This window comes from Oncorhynchus tshawytscha, unplaced genomic scaffold, assembly GCF_018296145.1.
Source record: "Oncorhynchus tshawytscha isolate Ot180627B unplaced genomic scaffold, Otsh_v2.0 Un_contig_3379_pilon_pilon, whole genome shotgun sequence".
Lineage (NCBI taxonomy): Eukaryota > Metazoa > Chordata > Actinopteri > Salmoniformes > Salmonidae > Oncorhynchus > Oncorhynchus tshawytscha.
In genome coordinates this window covers 854-21,717 of record NW_024609265.1, presented here as the reverse complement: position 1 = coordinate 21,717, position 20,864 = coordinate 854, and the positions used below count along the sequence as shown (strand labels likewise).

The window sequence follows — 20,864 nt, the reverse complement described above, 5'->3', positions numbered from 1 at the left end:
CACTACACAGACCTCCCACCCCCACACTACACAGACCTCCCACCCCCTCCACTACACAGATCTCCCCTCCACTACACAGACCTCCCACCCCTCCACTACACAGACCTCCCACCCCTCCACTACACAGACCTCCCACCTCCACTACACAGACATCCCACCTCCACTACACAGACCTCCCACCCCTCCACTACACAGACCTCCCACCCCTCCACTACACAGACCTCCCACCTCCACTACACAGACCTCCCAACCCCTCCACTACACAGACCTCCCACCTCCACTACACAGACCTCCCACCTCCACCTCCACTACACAGACCTCCCCCCTCCACTACACAGACCTCCCACCTCCACCTCCACTACACAGACCAGTGTGTGTGTGTGTGTCTCTCACCGGTGACCTGCCAGATGTTGACAAGTTTCTCCATAGCAGTGTGTGTGTGTGTGTCTCTCACCGGTGACCTGCCAGATGTTGACTAGTTTCTCCATGGCAGCTGCCAGGTATTTCCCCGTAACGCTCCAGACCAGAGGAGACAGACTGGGGTCCCCTGGGGAACCAAGACACTGCCCACCCTCCTCTGGAGAACCAGCACTGTGGACACACACACACATATACACACACACACACAAATATACACAGAGACATGCAGAGAGAGACACACAGAGAGACACAGAGAGAGACACACAGAGAAACACAGAGAGAGACACACAGAGAGAGAGACAGAGAGAGACACAGAGAGAGAGAGACACAGAGAGAGACACACAGACACACAGAGACAGAGACACACAGAGAGAGACACACAGAGAGACACAGAGACACACAGAGAGAGACACAGAGAGAGACACAGAGAGAGACACACAGAGAGACACACAGAGAGACACAGAGACACACAGAGAGAGACACAGAGAGACACACAGAGAGAGACACACAGAGAGACACAGAGACAGACACAGAGAGAGACACACAGAGACACACAGAGAGAGAGACAGAGAGAGACACACAGAGAGAGAGACACAGAGAGAGACACACAGAGAGAGAGACAGAGAGAGACACACAGAGAGAGACACAGAGAGACACAGAGAGACACACAGATAGATACACAGAGACACACAGATAGAGACACAGAGAGAGAGACACAGAGAGAGAGACACAGAGAGAGAGACACAGAGAGAGACACAGAGAGAGACACAGAGAGAGACACACAGAGAGAGACAGAGAGAGACACACAGAGAGACACACAGAGAGAGACACAGAGAGAGACAGAGAGAGACACACAGAGAGACACACAGAGAGAGACACAGAGAGAGACACACAGAGAGAGACACAGAGAGAGAGACACAGAGAGAGAGACACAGAGAGAGACACACAGAGAGAGGTACACAGAGACACACAGATAGATACACAGAGAGAGACACACAGAGAGAGGTACACAGAGACACACAGAGAGAGACACAGAGAGAAGAGACATTAACATTTTAGTAATTTATCAGAAGCTCTTATTCAGAGTGACTTACAGTCAGTCTATTAGATAGCTAGGTGAGACAACCTCCTATCACAGTCACAGTAAGTAGAGACGTCTGTAGTAGACTGAGAGGGTTAGGGAAGTCTGTCTCCAGAGGTCAGAGGTCAGAGGTGCTGCTTACGTCCTGTTGAAGACGCAGGTCAGTTGGAGGGTGTACTGGTTCTGAGTAACGTTCCACACCCGGACTGTTCCGTCGTTACCGCTGGTGGCCAGCAGGCCTTTCCTACTGCACCAACCACACGTGATCACCTGGAGGAAACACGTTTCAGACGGCGTAATGAACCCTTTATACGGCCTACCCTCTACCCCTACCCTACCCTCTACCCTACCCCTCTACCCCCCTACCCCTCTACCCTACCCCTCTACCCTAACCCTCTACCCTACCCCTCTACCCTAACCCTCTACCCTACCCCTCTACCCTACCCCTCTACCCTAACCCTCTACCCTAACCCTCTACCCTACCCCTCTACCCTAACCCTCTACCCCTCTACCCTACCCCTCTACCCTAACCCTCTACCCTACCCCTCTACCCTAACCCTCTACCCTACCCCTCTACCCCTACCCTCTACCCTACCCCCCTACCCCTACCCTCTACCCCTCTACCCCTACCCTCTACCCCCCCTACCCTACCCCTCTACCCTAACCCTCTACCCTCTACCCTACCCCTACCCTCTACCCTACCCCTCTACCCCTACCCTCTACCCCCTCTACCCTACCCCTCTACCCCCTCTACCCTACCCCTCTCCTACCCCTACCCTCTACCCTACCCTCTACCCCTACCCCTCTACCCTACCCCTCTACCCCTAACCCTCTACCCTACCCCTCTACCCCTACCCTCTACCCTACCCCTCTACCCCTAACCCTCTACCCCTACCCCTCTACCCTACCCCTCTACCCCTCTACCCTACCCCTCTACCCCTCTACCCTACCCCCTCTACCCCTAACCCTCTACCCTACCCCTCTACCCCTAACCCTCTACCCTAACCCTCTACCCCTAACCCTCTACCCCTACCCCTCTACCCTAACCCTCTACCCCTCTACCCCTCTACCCCTAACCCTCTACCCCTAACCCTCTACCCCTCTACCCCTAACCCTCTACCCTACCCCTCTACCCCTACCCCTCTACCCCTAACCCTCTACCCTACCCCTACCCCTCTACCTCTAACCCTCTACCCCTAACCCTCTACCCTAACCCTCTACCCCTACCCCTACCCTCTACCCCTAACCCTCTACCCCTACCCCTCTACCCCTAACCCTCTACCCCTAACCCTCTACCCCTACCCCTCTACCCCTAACCCCTACTCACCCTACCCCTCTACCCCTAACCCTCTACCCCTACTCACCCTAACCCTCTACCCCTACTCACCCTAACCCCTACTCACCCTAACCCTCTACCCCTAACCCTCTACCCCTAACCCTCTACCCTAACCCCTACTCACCCTACCCTAACCCTCTACCCCTAACCCCTACTCACCCTACCCCTCTACCCTAACCCTCTACCCCTAACCCCTACTCACCCTAACCCCTACTCACCCTACCCCTCTACCCTAACCCTCTACCCCTAACCCCTACTCACCCTACCCCTCTACCCTAACCCTCTACCCCTACTCACCCTAACCCTCTACCCCTAACCCCTACTCACCCTACCCCTCTACCCCTAACCCTCTACCCCTACTCACCCTAACCCTCTACCCCTAACCCCTACTCACCCTAACCCTCTACCCCTACTCACCCTAACCCTCTACCCCTAACCCCTACTCACCCAACCCTCTACCCCTAACCCCTACTCACCCTACCCCTAACCCCTACTCACCCTACCCCCTAACCCCTACTCACCCTAACCCTCTACCCCTACTCACCCTAACCCCTACTCACCCTAACCCTCTACCCTAACCCTCTACCCCTACTCACCCTAACCCCTACTCACCCTAACCCTCTACCCCTAACCCCTACTCACCCTACCCCTAACCCCTACTCACCCTAACCCTCTACCCCTACTCACCCTAACCCTCTACCCTAACCCTCTACCCCTAACCCTCTACCCCTAACCCTCTACCCTAACCCTCTACCCTAACCCTCTACCCCTAACCCTCTACCCTAACCCTCTACCCCTAACCCTCTACCCTAACCCCTCCAGTACTCACCCTGCTCTGGTGAGCCTCCAACTTCACAGAAGAGCACTTGCGCAGGTCACCCGCCATATCGGCAAAGGTTTGCGGCCGGCTCTGGTTGTCTCTGTCGTGAGCGGCCAGCGTGCGGACCAGCTGCTGAGCGGCCCACTGCCGGTGTCCCGAGGACAGACGAGAAGACAGGCAGCAAGCAGCCAGCGCGTTGGCCAGCTCCAGAGGTCCTACAGCAGTGGGATGATAGGAAGGATGGGTATACAAATGTGCAATTAAACCTGCTGGAACGAAAACAAAAGGGGGTGGAAGAAGGAACGGTGAGTGAGGTTTTGTTTTGGGGGGAGATGAGAGGATGTTAATTATAACATAACATAACGAATGGTCCAAAACACTACAGTGATAATGACAACTAGCATGGGCACTGTGGAGGCTAGCACAAACTGCTAACAACAGCTAGTAGCTACATGTCTGTATGTACTGTCATCCCGTGCAGACAATCTGAAAATACGAGGCGACTACAAATCTTTAATCACTGCCCCTCCCCCTGAGAAATATCTTTGTTTATCCCATAATGCAATTTTACAAACAAAACGGACATAGTCAGTTACAAAAACTCTATTGAATTGTGACGGCGCCGCATAACGACATGTCGACGACAGACAACGTGTGACAGTATCGCAACGTCTAGAAATCTCAGAGGACCACAAAGGCCGACTCCAGGTCTCACGAACCTCTCTTCTCCGCGTCAGCCTTGTCATAGTTGGGTCTGAGCCGGGCCCCTTTATCAGCGAGTAGGGCCACGAGGGCCTGGGTGACCACGAAATTGGGTGACGTCACAAGCTTGTTCTCCTCGGCCACGCCCCTCAGGAAGCTGGGGAGGAACTTCCTCTGGACGGGGTCGTCTACCGTGGTCAGGTTCATCCCCGTTGCCGCCGAGATCAGGTTCTAGAGACGGATAGATATACAGGTTCTAGATCAGTCAGAGGAACCTAACACGCTAGATCAGGTTCTAGAGACGGATAGATATACAGATTCTAGATCAGTCAGAGGAACCCTAACACGCTAGATCAGGTTCTAGAGACAGATAGATATACTGGTTCTAGAGACAGATAGATATACAGGTTCTAGAGACAGATAGATATACAGGTTCTAGAGACAGATAGATATACAGGTTCTAGAGACAGATAGATATACAGGTTCTACACCGGCTGTATTCTACACCGGCTGTATTAAACACCGGCTGTATTAAACACCGGCTGTATCCTACACCGGCTGTATTCTGTACCTGTATTCACACGGCTGTATTCTACACCGGCTGTATTCTACACCGGCTGTATTAAACACCGGCTGTATTCTACACCGGCTGTATTCTACACCGGCTAAAATAACCCCAGTGTTGGTCTTTACAACCAGTATTAAATTAACTCTAATTGGTCTAAACTAACCCCAGTGTTGGTGTTTATAACCAGTATTAAATCAAAACCACTCCCATCATTATCATATTTCCCAGCATGCTCTGTTGCAGGTTAATTTTTAGACTAGTTCCTCAATATCTATGTTTTTACACGTAGCACATCGATTGATTAATTCATCTTATGCTACTCAAATATGAATAACGTACATTTTGATCAACTAATCCGATCTGTTACTCTTGTAGTTAATTGCATCCATTACTGAAATGGTTGTTCCAGTTTGGATGGTTTAGGTCGTATCTTAGACGGGAGAATAAACATGTCAAAATGTTGGATAGCTTCACTCTGGCTGGATTACCATAGGAATTACACAGCACTTTGCCAACCATCATAATGTGATTTGCAGACCTGAAAACCATGAGTTTCATTCAGGCTACTACTGTATTGGTGTCAAACTAGGCCCTCAAATTAAGGCCTCCTTAAATACTTGTGTTGAACATTTTTATTTTAATGATCTGGCTCGGTGAAACCCACAGGACAACAAAAAACAATGACTGCAACAATCTCTGTCTCTGTCAATAACAAACACAGTCATGGCTGGTAACTACAATTCACTCGAAAGCTAAGGCACTCTGGGAAATATGTATAGGTCAAGTTAAGTATTGCATAAGTGTGGTGCTGAACTAAAGTTGTGTTGACTTGAACTTCCTGTCTTTTTGAAAGTCGTTGAGTGAAGTAGAGAACTGGTCACTTCCTGTTTCTCTTCCAGTCTATTATCTTTGTGTGAGTCTGAGTTGTGTATCTGTTGTTACCTGTGTGCAGAGCTGGACCAGCAGCTTGGCAGCGTTGGGACTGTTGGAGGCCAGACAACCCACAGCCGTACTGAGATAGGCCAGACAGGAGATAGGTTTGCTGGCCTTGGTTGCCCCCGGGGCCGCTCTGAGGCCCCTGAACCAGATGTGGGGCTGGTGGAGAGGCCGGCTCGCCCGCTGCAGCCAGACACATCAGTCTGACCAGGGTCCTGATGTCTGTCAGACCCAGAGACTCCAACCCTGCTGCCAGGCTGCAGCTAGAACCACTGAGAGAGAGGGAAAGGGGGAGGGAGAGGGGAGGGAGGGAGAGAGAGGAGGGAGGGAGAGGAGGGGAGAGAGAGAGAAAGGGGGAGAGAGAGAGAGGGAGAGAGAGGAGGGGAGAGAGAGAGAGGGAGAGAGAGGAGGGAAAGGGGGGGAGAGAGAGGAGGGGAGAGAGGGGAGGGAGAGAGAGGAGGGAGGGAGGGAGAGAGAGAGGAGGGAGGGAGAGAGGGGAGAGAGATGAGGGGAGAGAGATGAGAGAGAGAGAGAGAGAGAAAGGGGGAGGGAGAGAGAGGAGGGGGAGAGAGAGAGAAAGGGGGAGGGAGAGGGGAGGGAGAGAAGGCCATACTCATAAACATATAGTAGTTGCAAGGCAGTTCACCCTTATACACTGACACCAACTAAACACAGTGGAACATGAGATGAATGGAGAGAGATCGAGACTGAGACACCAACGAGACAGAGAGAGACAGACGGAAAGACACCAGGAGACAGAGAGACAGCCAGAGACAGAGAGAGAGAGAGAGAGAGCGCCCGAGAGAGAGAGACAAAGACCAACACATTATCCAGTCCTACACACAGTCCTACACCTAGTCTACACACAGTGCTACACAGTCTATACACAGTCCTACACACAGTCCTACACCTAGTCTACACAGTCCTACACCTAGTCTACACAGTCCTACACATAGTCTACACAGTCCTACACCTAGTCTACACAGTCCTACACCTAGTCTACACAGTCCTACACCTAGTCTACACCTAGTCTACACACAGTCCTACACATAGTCTACAACTAGTCTACACACAGTCCTACACCTAGTCTACACAGTCCTACACCTAGTCTACACAGTCCTACACCTAGTCTACACCTAGTCTACACACAGTCCTACACATAGTCTACACCTAGTCTAAACACAGTCCTACACCTAGTCTACACACAGTCCTACCACTAGTCTACACCTAGCCTACAACCAGTCCTACACCTAGTCTAAACACAGTCTACACACAGTCCTACCACTAGTCTACACCTAGTCTACACAGTCCTACACCTAGTCTAAACACAGTCTACACATAGTCTACACACAGTCCTACCACTAGTCTACACCTAGTCCTACACCTAGTCTAAACACAGTCCTACACAGTCCTACACATAGTCTTCACCTAGTCTACACACAGTCCTACACCTAGTCTACACACAGTCCTACACCTTGTCTACACCTAGTCTACACACAGTCCTAAACCTAGTCTACACCTAGTCCACACCGAGCCTACACCCAGCCCTATACCTAGTACACGCCTAGTCTACACAGTCATACACCTAGTCTATACAGTCCTACACCTAGTCCTACACCTAGTACACGCCTAGTCTACACAGTCATACACCTAGTCTATACAGTCCTACACCTAGTCCTACACCTAGTCTACACACAGGTCTACACCTCGTCTACACTTCGTCTACACCTAGTCTATACCTAGTCTACAGACAGTCCTACACCTAGTCTACACCTCGTCTACACCTAGTCTACACTTAGTCTACAGACAGACCCACCTGACAGAGAGTAGAGACAGGGCTCTCATCACCATGGTCCTGGCCAGGAGGACCTGCGCTGCAGAGGTCACTCTCCTCAGAGCCATGACCCTGTCGTGGGGGTTCTCCAGCGCTGCGGCCTGCTCCCCCAGAGTCACCCTGCCCGAGGAGCTGTTCTCCACCGCGCCCTGGCAGCCTGGGAAACACACGCAGACACGTGCTGAAGCTGGCGCACAATGTAGAATTACAACCCCACGAAATGGACATATAACAGGTGATCACTGAACCACCCACATTACAGAGAGGACCAGACACATCTGAACCACATTACAGAGAGGACCAGACACATCTGAACCACCCAAATTACAGAGAGGACCGTACACATCTGACCCACCCACATTACAGAGAGGCCCAGACACATCTCACCCACATTACAGAGAGGACCAGACACATCTGAACCACCCAAATTACAGAGAGGACCGTACACATCTGACCCACCCACATTACAGAGAGGCCCAGACACATCTCACCCACATTACAGAGAGGACCAGACACATCTGAACCACCCAAATTACAAAGAGGACCAGACACATCTGAACCACCCAAATTACAGAGAGGACCGTACACATCTGACCCACCCACATTACAGAGAGGCCCAGACACATCTCACCCACATTACAGAGAGGACCAGACACATCTGAACCACCCAAATTACAGAGAGGACCAGACACATCTGAACCACCCACATTACAGAGAGGACCAGACACATCTGACCCACCCACATTACAGAGAGGACCAGACACATCTGACCCACCCACATTACAGAGAGGACCAGACACATCTGAACCACCCACATTACAGAGAGGACCAGACACATCTGAACCACCCACATTACAGAGAGGACCAGACACATCTCACCCACATTACAGAGAGGACCAGACACATCTGAACCACCCACATTACAGAGAGGACCGACACATCTGAACCACCCACATTACAGAGAGGACCAGACACATCTGAACCACCCACATTACAGAGAGGACCAGACACATCTGAACCACCCACATTACAGAGAGGACCAGACACATCTGAACCACCCACATTACAGAACCACCCACATTACAGAGAGGACCAGACACATCTGAACCACCCACATTACAGAGGACCAGACACATCTGAACCACATTACAGAGAGGACCAGACACATCTGAACCACCCACATTACAGAGAGGACCAGACACATCTCACCCACATTACAGAGAGGACCAGACACATCTTAACCACCCACATTACAGAGAGGACCAGACACATCTGAACCACCCACATTACAGAGAGGACCAGACACATCTGAACCACCCACATTACAGAGAGGACCAGACACATCTGAACCACATTACAGAGAGGACCAGACACATCTGAACCACCCACGTTACAGAGAGGACCAGACACATCTGAACCACCCAAATTACAGAGAGGACCAGACACATCTGAACCACCCACATTACAGAGAGGACCAGACACATCTGAACCACCCACATTACAGAGAGGACCAGACACATCTGAACCCACATTATAGAGAGGACCAGACACATCTGAACCACCCACATTACAGAGAGGACCAGACACATCTGAACCACCCACATTACAGAGAGGACCGGACACATCTGAACCACATTACAGAGAGGACCGGACACATCTGAACCACCCACATTACAGAGAGGACCAGACACATCTGAACCACCCACATTACAGAGAGGACCAGACACATCTCACCCACATTACAGAGAGGACCAGACACATCTGAACCACCCACATTACAGAGAGGACCAGACACATCTGAACCACCCACATTACGGAGAGGACCAGACACATCTGAACCACCCACATTACAGAGAGGACCAGACACATCTCACCCACATTACAGAGAGGACCAGACACATCTGAACCACATTACAGAGAGGACCAGACACATCTGAACCACATTACAGAGAGGACCAGACACATCTCACCCACATTACAGAGAGGACCAGACACATCTGAACCACATTACAGAGAGGACCAGACACATCTCAACCACCCACATTACAGAGAGGACCAGACACATCTCACCCACATTACAGAGAGGACCAGACGCATCTGAACCACATTACAGAGAGGACCAGACACATCTCAACCACCCACATTACAGAGAGGACCAGACACATCTCAACCACCCACATTACAGAGAGGACCGGACACATCTGAACCACTCACATTACAGAGATGACCAGACACATCTCGACCACCCACATTACAGAGAGGACCGGACACATCTGAACCACCCACATTACAGAGAGGACCAGACACATCTGAACCACATTACAGAGAGGACCAGACACATCTCAACCACCCACATTACAGAGAGGACCGGACACATCTGAACCACATTACAGAGAGGACCAGACACATCTGAACCACCCACATTACAGAGAGGCCCAGACACATCTCACCCACATTACAGAGAGGACCAGACACATCTGAACCACCCACATTACAGAGAGGACCAGACACATCTGAACCACCCACATTACAGAGAGGACCAGACACATCTGAACCACCCACATTACAGAGAGGACCAGACACATCTGAACCACCCACATTACAGAGAGGACCAGACACATCTGAACCACATTACAGAGAGGACCAGACACATCTGAACCACCCACATTACAGAGAGGCCCAGACACATATGAACCACCCACATTACAGAGAGGACCAGACACATCTCAACCACATTACAGAGAGGACCAGACACATCTGAACCACCCACATTACAGAGAGGCCCAGACACATCTGAACCACCCACATTACAGAGAGGCCCAGACACATCTCACCCACATTACAGAGAGGACCAGACACATCTGAACCACCCACATTACAGAGAGGACCAGACACATCTGAACCACCCACATTACAGAGAGGACCAGACATATCTGAACCACCCACATTACAGAGAGGACCGTACACATCTGAACCACCCACATTACAGAGAGGACCAGACACATCTCACCCACATTACAGAGAGGCCCAGACACATCTGAACCACCCACATTACAGAGAGGCCCAGACACATCTCACCCACATTACAGAGAGGACCAGACACATCTGAACCACCCACATTACAGAGAGGACCAGACACATCTCACCCACATTACAGAGAGGACCAGACACATCTCACCCACATTACAGAGAGGACCAGACACATCTCAACCACCCACATTACAGAGAGGACCGGACACATCTGAACCACCCACATTACAGAGAGGACCAGACACATCTGAACCACATTACAGAGAGGACCAGACACATCTGAACCACATTACAGAGAGGACCAGACACATCTCAACCACCCACATTACAGAGAGGACCGGACACATCTGGACCACCCACATTACAGAGATGACCAGACACATCTCTGTGTGTGTGTGTGTGTGTGTGTGTGTGTGTGCGTGTGTGTTTTTCAGCCCCTCACCTATCTGCAGCAGAGTCTCCTCCATGCTGTTGGTGGCGGTCACCATGGCTACGGACGCTCCCAGGGGGTCACTGTCGGGGAACTGGACGGCCTCTGGGACGACCCGGCGCTCGCTCAGACCCAACGGTCCCGCCAGCAGCTCAAACTCCTCGTCCCCAGTTAACCTCTCATCCTCATCAACATCCAGCATGTCCCATTCCTCTGTAAGGGTTGTAGAGAATAACAGTCATACTATCAGCCACGTGGTTATAGAGAATAGCAGTCATACTATCAGCCACGTGGTTATAGAGAATAACAGTCATACTATCAGCCACGTGGTTATAGAGAATAACAGTCATACTATCAGCCACGTGGTTATAGAGAATAACAGTCATACTATCAGCCACGTGGTTATAGAGAATAACAGTCATACTATCAGCCACGTGGTTATAGAGAATAACAGTCATACTATCAGCCACGTGGTTATAGAGAATAACAGTCATACTATCAGCCACGTGGTTATAGAGAATAACAGTCATACTATCAGCCATGTGGTTATAGAGAATAACACAGTCATACTATCAGCCACGTGGTTATAGAGAATAACAGTCATACTATCAGCCACGTGGTTATAGAGAATAACAGTCATACTATCAGCCACAAAGCTACAGTGGACCAGTCATACTATCAGCCATAAAGCTACAGTGGAACCAGTCATACTATCAGCCATAAAGCTACAATGGACCAGTCATACTATCAGCCATAAAGCTACAGTGGAACCAGTCATACTATCAGCCATAAAGCTACAGTGAACCAGTCACACTATCAGCCACGTGGTTATAGAGAATAACAGTCATACTATCAGCCACGTGGTTATAGAAAATAACAGTCATACTATCAGCCATAAAGCTACAATGGACCAGTCATACTATCAGCCATAAAGCTACAGTGGAACCAGTCATAAAGCTACAGTGGAACCAGTCATACTATCAGCCATAAAGCTACAATGGACCAGTCATACTATCAGCCATAAAGCTACAGCGGACCAGTCATACTATCAGCCATAAAGCTACAGTGGACCAGTCAAACTATCAGCCATAAAGCTACAGTGGAACCAGTCATACTATCAGCCATAAAGCTACAGTAGACCAGTCATACTATCAGCCATAAAGCTACAGTGGACCAGTCATACTATCAGCCATAAAGCTACAGTGGACCAGTCATACTATCAGCCATAAAGCTACAGTGGACCAGTCATACTATCAGCTATAAAGCTACAGTGGACCAGTCATACTATCAGCCATAAAGCTACAGTGGACCAGTCATACTATCAGCCATAAAGCTACAGTGGACCAGTCATACTATCAGCCATAAAGCTACAGTGGACCAGTCATACTATCAGCCATAAAGCTACAGTGGAACCAGTCATACTATCAGCCATAAAGCTACAGTGGACCAGTCATACTATCAGCCATAAAGCTACATTGGACCAGTTATACTATCAGCCATAAAGCTACAATGGACCAGTCATACTATCAGCCACATGGTTATAGAGAATAACAGTCATACTATCAGCCATAAAGCTACAATGGACCAGTCATACTATCAGCCATAAAGCTACAGTGGAACCAGTCATACTATCAGCCATAAAGCTACAATGGACCAGTCATACTATCAGCCATAAAGCTACAGTGGACCAGTCATACTATCAGCCATAAAGCTACAGTGGACCAGTCATACTATCAGCCATAAAGCTACAGTGGAACCAGTCATACTATCAGCCATAAAGCTACAGTGGACCAGTCATACTATCAGCCATAAAGCTACAGTAGACCAGTCATACTATCAGCCATAAAGCTACAGTGGACCAGTCATACTATCAGCCATAAAGCTACAGTGGACCAGTCATACTATCAGCCATAAAGCTACAGTGGAACCAGTCATACTATCAGCCATAAAGCTACAGTGGACCAGTCATACTATCAGCGATAAAGCTACAGTGGACCAGTCATACTATCAGCCATAAAGCTACAGTGGACCAGTCATACTATCAGCCATAAAGCTACAGTGGACCAGTCATACTATCAGCCATAAAGCTACAGTGGACCAGTCATACTATCAGCCATAAAGCTACAGTGGACCAGTCATACTATCAGCCATAAAGCTACAGTGGACCAGTCATACTATCAGCCACATGGTTATAGAGAATAACAGTCATACTATCAGCCATAAAGCTACAATGGACCAGTCATACTATCAGCTATAAAGCTACAGTGGACCAGTCATACTATCAGCCATAAAGCTACAGTGGACCAGTCATACTATCAGCCATAAAGCTACAGTGGACCAGTCATACTATCAGCCATAAAGCTACAGTGGAACCAGTCATACTATCAGCCATAAAGCTACAGTGGACCAGTCATACTATCAGCTATAAAGCTACAGTGGACCAGTCATACTATCAGCCATAAAGCTACAGTGGACCAGTCATACTATCAGCCATAAAGCTACAGTGGACCAGTCATACTATCAGCCATAAAGCTACAGTGGACCAGTCATACTATCAGCCATAAAGCTACAGTGGACCAGTCATACTATCAGCCACATGGTTATAGAGAATAACAGTCATACTATCAGCCATAAAGCTACAATGGACCAGTCATACTATCAGCTATAAAGCTACAGTAGACCAGTCATACTATCAGCCATAAAGCTACAGTGGACCAGTCATACTATCAGCCATAAAGCTACAGTGGACCAGTCATACTATCAGCCATAAAGCTACAGTGGAACCAGTCATACTATCAGCCATAAAGCTACAGTGGACCAGTCATACTATCAGCTATAAAGCTACAGTGGACCAGTCATACTATCAGCCATAAAGCTACAGTGGACCAGTCATACTATCAGCCATAAAGCTACAGTGGAACCAGTCATACTATCAGCCATAAAGCTACAGTGGAATGTGACGACCCTCCCACTCTGTCTGCCGTATTCTCTCTCTGTTATTTCCTTATTAGGATGCTGGTGGGCGGAGTTGGGAGGGTCGTCAGCTACATGGGAAACACCTGGGCCCGGTGTCTCCCAGGATAAATACACCACTTCCCCATTCATGGAGAAGACTCTCTCCATGCAGACACCTTTATGGATTTTGTTGTGTTTCTTGGTGGTTTTTGAGTTGTTTGCGACAACATCTTTCAACACCCTGCATTATCACATTCATGCATAACACTCAGTTACACTACTGATTACTGATTACACACACCATTGTTTATTTTCCTTAGTTGCTTTAGTCAATAAATATATCTTTTGTTACACCTTATCTCCACGTTGTCTCCCTTTTTGTTACGGGCTTTGAGCCAGTTCGTGACAGGGAACCAGTCATACTATCAGCCATAAAGCTACAGTGGACCAGTCATACTATCAGCCATAAAGCTACAGTGGAACCAGTCATACTATCAGCCATAAAGCTACAGTGGAACCAGTCATACTATCAGCCATAAAGCTACAGTGGAACCAGTCATACTATCAGCCATAAAGCTACAGTGGAACCAGTCATACTATCAGCCATAAAGCTACAGTGGAACCAGTCATACTATCAGCCATAAAGCTACAGTGGAACCAGTCATACTATCAGCCATAAAGCTACAGTGGACCAGTCATACTATCAGCCATAAAGCTACAGTGGACCAGTCATACTATCAGCCATAAAGCTACAGTGGAACCAGTCATACTATCAGCCATAAAGCTACAGTGGAACCAGTCATACTATCAGCCATAAAGCTACAGTGGACCAGTCATACTATCAGCCATAAAGCTACAGTGGACCAGTCATACTATCAGCCATAAAGCTACAGTGGACCAGTCATACTATCAGCCATAAAGCTACAGTGGACCAGTCATACTATCAGCTGCTACAGTGGACCAGTCATACTATCAGCCATAAAGCTACAGTGGACCAGTCATACTATCAGCCATAAAGCTACAGTGGACCAGTCATACTATCAGCCATAAAGCTACAGTGGACCAGTCATACTATCAGCCATAAAGCTACAGTGGAACCAGTCATACTATCAGCCATAAAGCTACAGTGGAACCAGTCATACTATCAGCCATAAAGCTACAGTGGAACCAGTCATACTATCAGCCATAAAGCTACAGTGGACCAGTCATACTATCAGCCATAAAGCTACATTGGACCAGTTATACTATCAGCCATAAAGCTACAATGGACCAGTCATACTATCAGCCACATGGTTATAGAGAATAACAGTCATACTATAAGCCATAAAGCTACAATGGACCAGTCATACTATCAGCCATAAAGCTACAGTGGAACCAGTCATACTATCAGCCATAAAGCTACAGTGGACCAGTCATACTATCAGCCATAAAGCTACAGTGGACCAGTCATACTATCAGCCATAAAGCTACAGTGGAACCAGTCATACTATCAGCCATAAAGCTACAGTGGACCAGTCATACTATCAGCCATAAAGCTACAGTAGACCAGTCATACTATCAGCCATAAAGCTACAGTGGACCAGTCATACTATCAGCCATAAAGCTACAGTGGACCAGTCATACTATCAGCCATAAAGCTACAGTGGAACCAGTCATACTATCAGCCATAAAGCTACAGTGGACCAGTCATACTATCAGCGATAAAGCTACAGTGGACCAGTCATACTATCAGCCATAAAGCTACAGTGGACCAGTCAAACTATCAGCCATAAAGCTACAGTGGACCAGTCATACTATCAGCCATAAAGCTACAGTGGACCAGTCATACTATCAGCCATAAAGCTACAGTGGACCAGTCATACTATCAGCCATAAAGCTACAGTGGACCAGTCATACTATCAGCCATAAAGCTACAGTGGACCAGTCATACTATCAGCTATAAAGCTACAGTGGACCAGTCATACTATCAGCCATAAAGCTACAGTGGACCAGTCATACTATCAGCCATAAAGCTACAGTGGACCAGTCATACTATCAGCCATAAAGCTACAGTGGACCAGTCATACTATCAGCCATAAAGCTACAGTGGAACCAGTCATACTATCAGCCATAAAGCTACAGTGGACCAGTCATACTATCAGCCATAAAGCTACATTGGACCAGTTATACTATCAGCCATAAAGCTACAATGGACCAGTCATACTATCAGCCACATGGTTATAGAGTATAACAGTCATACTATCAGCCATAAAGCTACAATGGACCAGTCATACTATCAGCCATAAAGCTACAGTGGAACCAGTCATACTATCAGCCATAAAGCTACAATGGACCAGTCATACTATCAGCCATAAAGCTACAGTGGACCAGTCATACTATCAGCCATAAAGCTACAGTGGACCAGTCATACTATCAGCCATAAAGCTACAGTGGAACCAGTCATACTATCAGCCATAAAGCTACAGTGGACCAGTCATACTATCAGCCATAAAGCTACAGTAGACCAGTCATACTATCAGCCATAAAGCTACAGTGGACCAGTCATACTATCAGCCATAAAGCTACAGTGGACCAGTCATACTATCAGCCATAAAGCTACAGTGGAACCAGTCATACTATCAGCCATAAAGCTACAGTGGACCAGTCATACTATCAGCGATAAAGCTACAGTGGACCAGTCATACTATCAGCCATAAAGCTACAGTGGACCAGTCATACTATCAGCCATAAAGCTACAGTGGACCAGTCATACGATCAGCCATAAAGCTACAGTGGACCAGTCATACTATCAGCCATAAAGCTACAGTGGACCAGTCATACTATCAGCCATAAAGCTACAGTGGACCAGTCATACTATCAGCCACATGGTTATAGAGAATAACAGTCATACTATCAGCCATAAAGCTACAATGGACCAGTCATACTATCAGCTATAAAGCTACAGTGGACCAGTCATACTATCAGCCATAAAGCTACAGTGGACCAGTCATACTATCAGCCATAAAGCTACAGTGGACCAGTCATACTATCAGCCATAAAGCTACAGTGGAACCAGTCATACTATCAGCCATAAAGCTACAGTGGACCAGTCATACTATCAGCTATAAAGCTACAGTGGACCAGTCATACTATCAGCCATAAAGCTACAGTGGACCAGTCATACTATCAGCCATAAAGCTACAGTGGACCAGTCATACTATCAGCCATAAAGCTACAGTGGACCAGTCATACTATCAGCCATAAAGCTACAGTGGACCAGTCATACTATCAGCCACATGGTTATAGAGAATAACAGTCATACTATCAGCCATAAAGCTACAGTGGACCAGTCATACTATCAGCCATAAAGCTACAGTGGACCAGTCATACTATCAGCCATAAAGCTACAGTGGACCAGTCATACTATCAGCCATAAAGCTACAGTGGACCAGTCATACTATCAGCCATAAAGCTACAGTGGACCAGTCACACTATCAGCCTTAAAGCTACAGTGGACCAGTCATACTATCAGCCATAAAGCTACAGTGGAACCAGTCATACTATCAGCCATAAAGCTACAGTGGAACCAGTCATACTATCAGCCATAAAGCTACAGTGGACCAGTCATACTATCAGCCATAAAGCTACAGTGGAACCAGTCATACTATCAGCCATAAAGCTACAGTGGACCAGTCATACTATCAGCCATAAAGCTACAGTGGAACCAGTCATACTATCAGCCATAAAGCTACAGTGGACCAGTCATACTATCAGCCATAAAGCTACAGTGGAACCAGTCATACTATCAGCTATAAAGCTACAGTGGACCAGTCATACTATCAGCCATAAAGCTACAGTGGACCAGTCATACTATCAGCCATAAAGCTACAGTGGAACCAGTCATACTATCAGCCATAAAGCTACAGTGGAACCAGTCATACTATCAGCCATAAAGCTACAGTGGAACCAGTCATACTATCAGCCATAAAGCTACAGTGGAACCAGTCATACTATCAGCCATAAAGCTACAGTAGACCAGTCATACTATCAGCCATAAAGCTACAGTGGACCAGTCATACTATCAGCCATAAAGCTACAGTGGACCAGTCATACTATCAGCCATAAAGCTACAGTGGAACCAGTCATACTATCAGCCATAAAGCTACAGTGGACCAGTCATACTATCAGCCATAAAGCTACAGTGGAACCAGTCATACTATCAGCCATAAAGCTACAGTGGACCAGTCATACTATCAGCCATAAAGCTACAGTGGAACCAGTCATACTATCAGCCATAAAGCTACAGTGGACCAGTCATACTATCAGCCATAAAGCTACAGTGGAACCAGTCATACTATCAGCCATAAAGCTACAGTGGACCAGTCATTCATATGATCAGGGACAAGAACCTCTGGAACAAGTGAATCATCCTGGTTAAGCAGAACCGGTACCTTCATAGACAATGTCCTGCTTCCCCAAGAGGTCCGGGGCCAGTCCTTTATACCTGAACATGGACCACGACACGTGTTAGTGATCACAACGTCATCTTGTCACTGTTACACAGTGTGTATCGAATCTTAAGTTTTAGTTGTACAACACAAGAGTCACAAGTCTGTAATTAAAAAAAATCTGGCGCGTCACCTTCTGTCCGCCACTGACCTCTCCGTCACGGGGACTGTGGTTTTACTCTTAACCGCCAGGTGTTTGTCCCGACAGCTACCACAGAGGAGGTAGTAGGGGTTGCCGCTGCCGCACTCCCCTCCGAACCATCCGTCTACGTAGGAGCCGTTGCTCCGGTAACCCTGCCGGTTGGCGCTGCGCCCGCAGCCAGGGTGGCTCTTCTTCATGTGCTGGTTGAAGTTGGCAACGCTAGCCTCACACAACTCACACACTACCACCTCGTCTCGTTCCTCTGTCTCACACACATGCTGCCAGGGGACAGGGAGGGGAGGGAGGGGACACGGAGACAGGGAGGGGACACGGAGACAGGGAGGAGAGGGAGTGGACATGGAGACAGGGAGGGGAGGGAGGGGACATGGAGACAGGGAGGGGACACGGAGACAGGGGAGGAGAGGGAGGGGACATGGAGACAGGGAGGGGACATGGAGACAGGGAGGGGACACAGAGACAGGGAGGGGACACGGAGACAGGGAGGGGAGGGAGGGGACACGGAGACAGGGAGGGGACACGGAGACAGGGAGAGGACACGGAGACAGGGAGGGGACACGGAGACAGGGAGGGGACATGGAGACAGGGAGGGGACACGGAGACAGGGAGGGGACACGGAGACAGAGGGAGGGGAGGGACACGGAGACAGGAGGAGAGGGAGGGGACAGGAGACAGAGAGGAGGGGAGGGGACACGGAGACAGGAGGGAGGGAGGGGACACGGAGACAGGGAGGGGACACGGAGACAGAGAGGAGAGGGAGGGGACATGGAGACAGGGAGGGGACACGGAGACCGGGAGGGAGGGAGGGGACACAGAGACAGGGAGGAGAGGGAGGGGACATGGAGACAGGGAGGGGACACGGAGACAGGCAGGGGAGGGAGGGGACACAGAGACAGGGAGGAGGGGAGGGGACATGGAGACAGGGAGGGGACACGGAGACAGGGAGGGGACACGGAGACAGGGAGGAGAGGGAGGGGACACGGAGACAGGAGGAGAGGGAGGGGACAGGGAGGGGACACGGAGACAGGGAGGAGAGGGAGGGGACATGGAGACAGGGAGGGGGGACACGGAGACAGGGAGGGAGGGAGGAGACACAGACAGGGAGGAGAGGGAGGGGACATGGAGACAGGGAGGGGACACGGAGACAGGGAGGGAGGGGACACAGAGACAGGGAGGGAGAGGGAGGGGACACGGAGACAGAGAGGAGAGGGAGGGGACAGGGAGACAGAGAGGAGAGGGAGGGGACAGGGAGACAGGGAGGAGAGGGAGGGGACAGGGAGACAGGGAGGAGAGGGAGGGGACAGGGAGGAAAGGGAGGGGACACGGAGACAGGGAGGGGAGGGATGGGACACGGAGACAGAGAGGGGAGGGAGGGGACAGGGAGACAGGGAGAGAGGGAGGGGACAGGGAGACAGGGAGGAGAGGGAGGGGACACGGAGACAGGGAGGGGACACGGAGACAGAGAGGGGAGGGAGGGGACACGGAGACAGAGAGGGAGGGAGGGGACACGGAGACAGAGAGGAGAGGGAGGGGACACGGAGACAGAGAGGGGAGGGAGGGGACACGGAGATAGGGAGGGGACACGGAGACAGAGAGGAGAGGGAGGGGACAGGGAGACAGAGAGGAGAGGGAGGGGACAGGGAGACAGGGAGGAGAGGGAGGGACACGGAGACAGGGAGGGGACACGGAGACAGAGAGGGGAGGGAGGGGACACGGAGACAGAGAGGAGAGGGAGGGGACAGGGAGACAGAGAGGAGAGGGAGGGGACAGGGATACAGGGAGGAGGGGAGGGGACATGGAGGGGACACAGAGACAGGGAGGAGAGGAGGGGACACAGAGACAGGGAGGGGAGGGGACACGGAGACAGGGAGGAGAGGGAGGGGACACAGAGACAGAGAGGGAGGGAGGGGACATGGAGACAGGAGGGGAGGGAGGGGACATGGAGACAGGGAGGGGAGGGGACATGGAGGGGAGGGAGGGGACATGGAGACCGGGAGGGGAGGGGAGGGACACGGAGACAAGGAGGGGAGGGAGGGGACACGGGGAGACAAGGAGGGGAGGGAGGGGACACGGAGACAAGGAGGGGAGGGAGGGGACACGGAGAC

At 49.9% G+C, this 20,864-nt stretch overlaps 1 pseudogene; it reads right to left on the bottom strand.

The window, feature by feature from the left end:
* The window catches only part of LOC121844514, an 86,242-nt pseudogene extending 67,174 nt beyond the window's left edge, over positions 1–19,068 (bottom strand).
* Between the last annotated feature and the right edge of the window lie 1,796 nt (positions 19,069–20,864).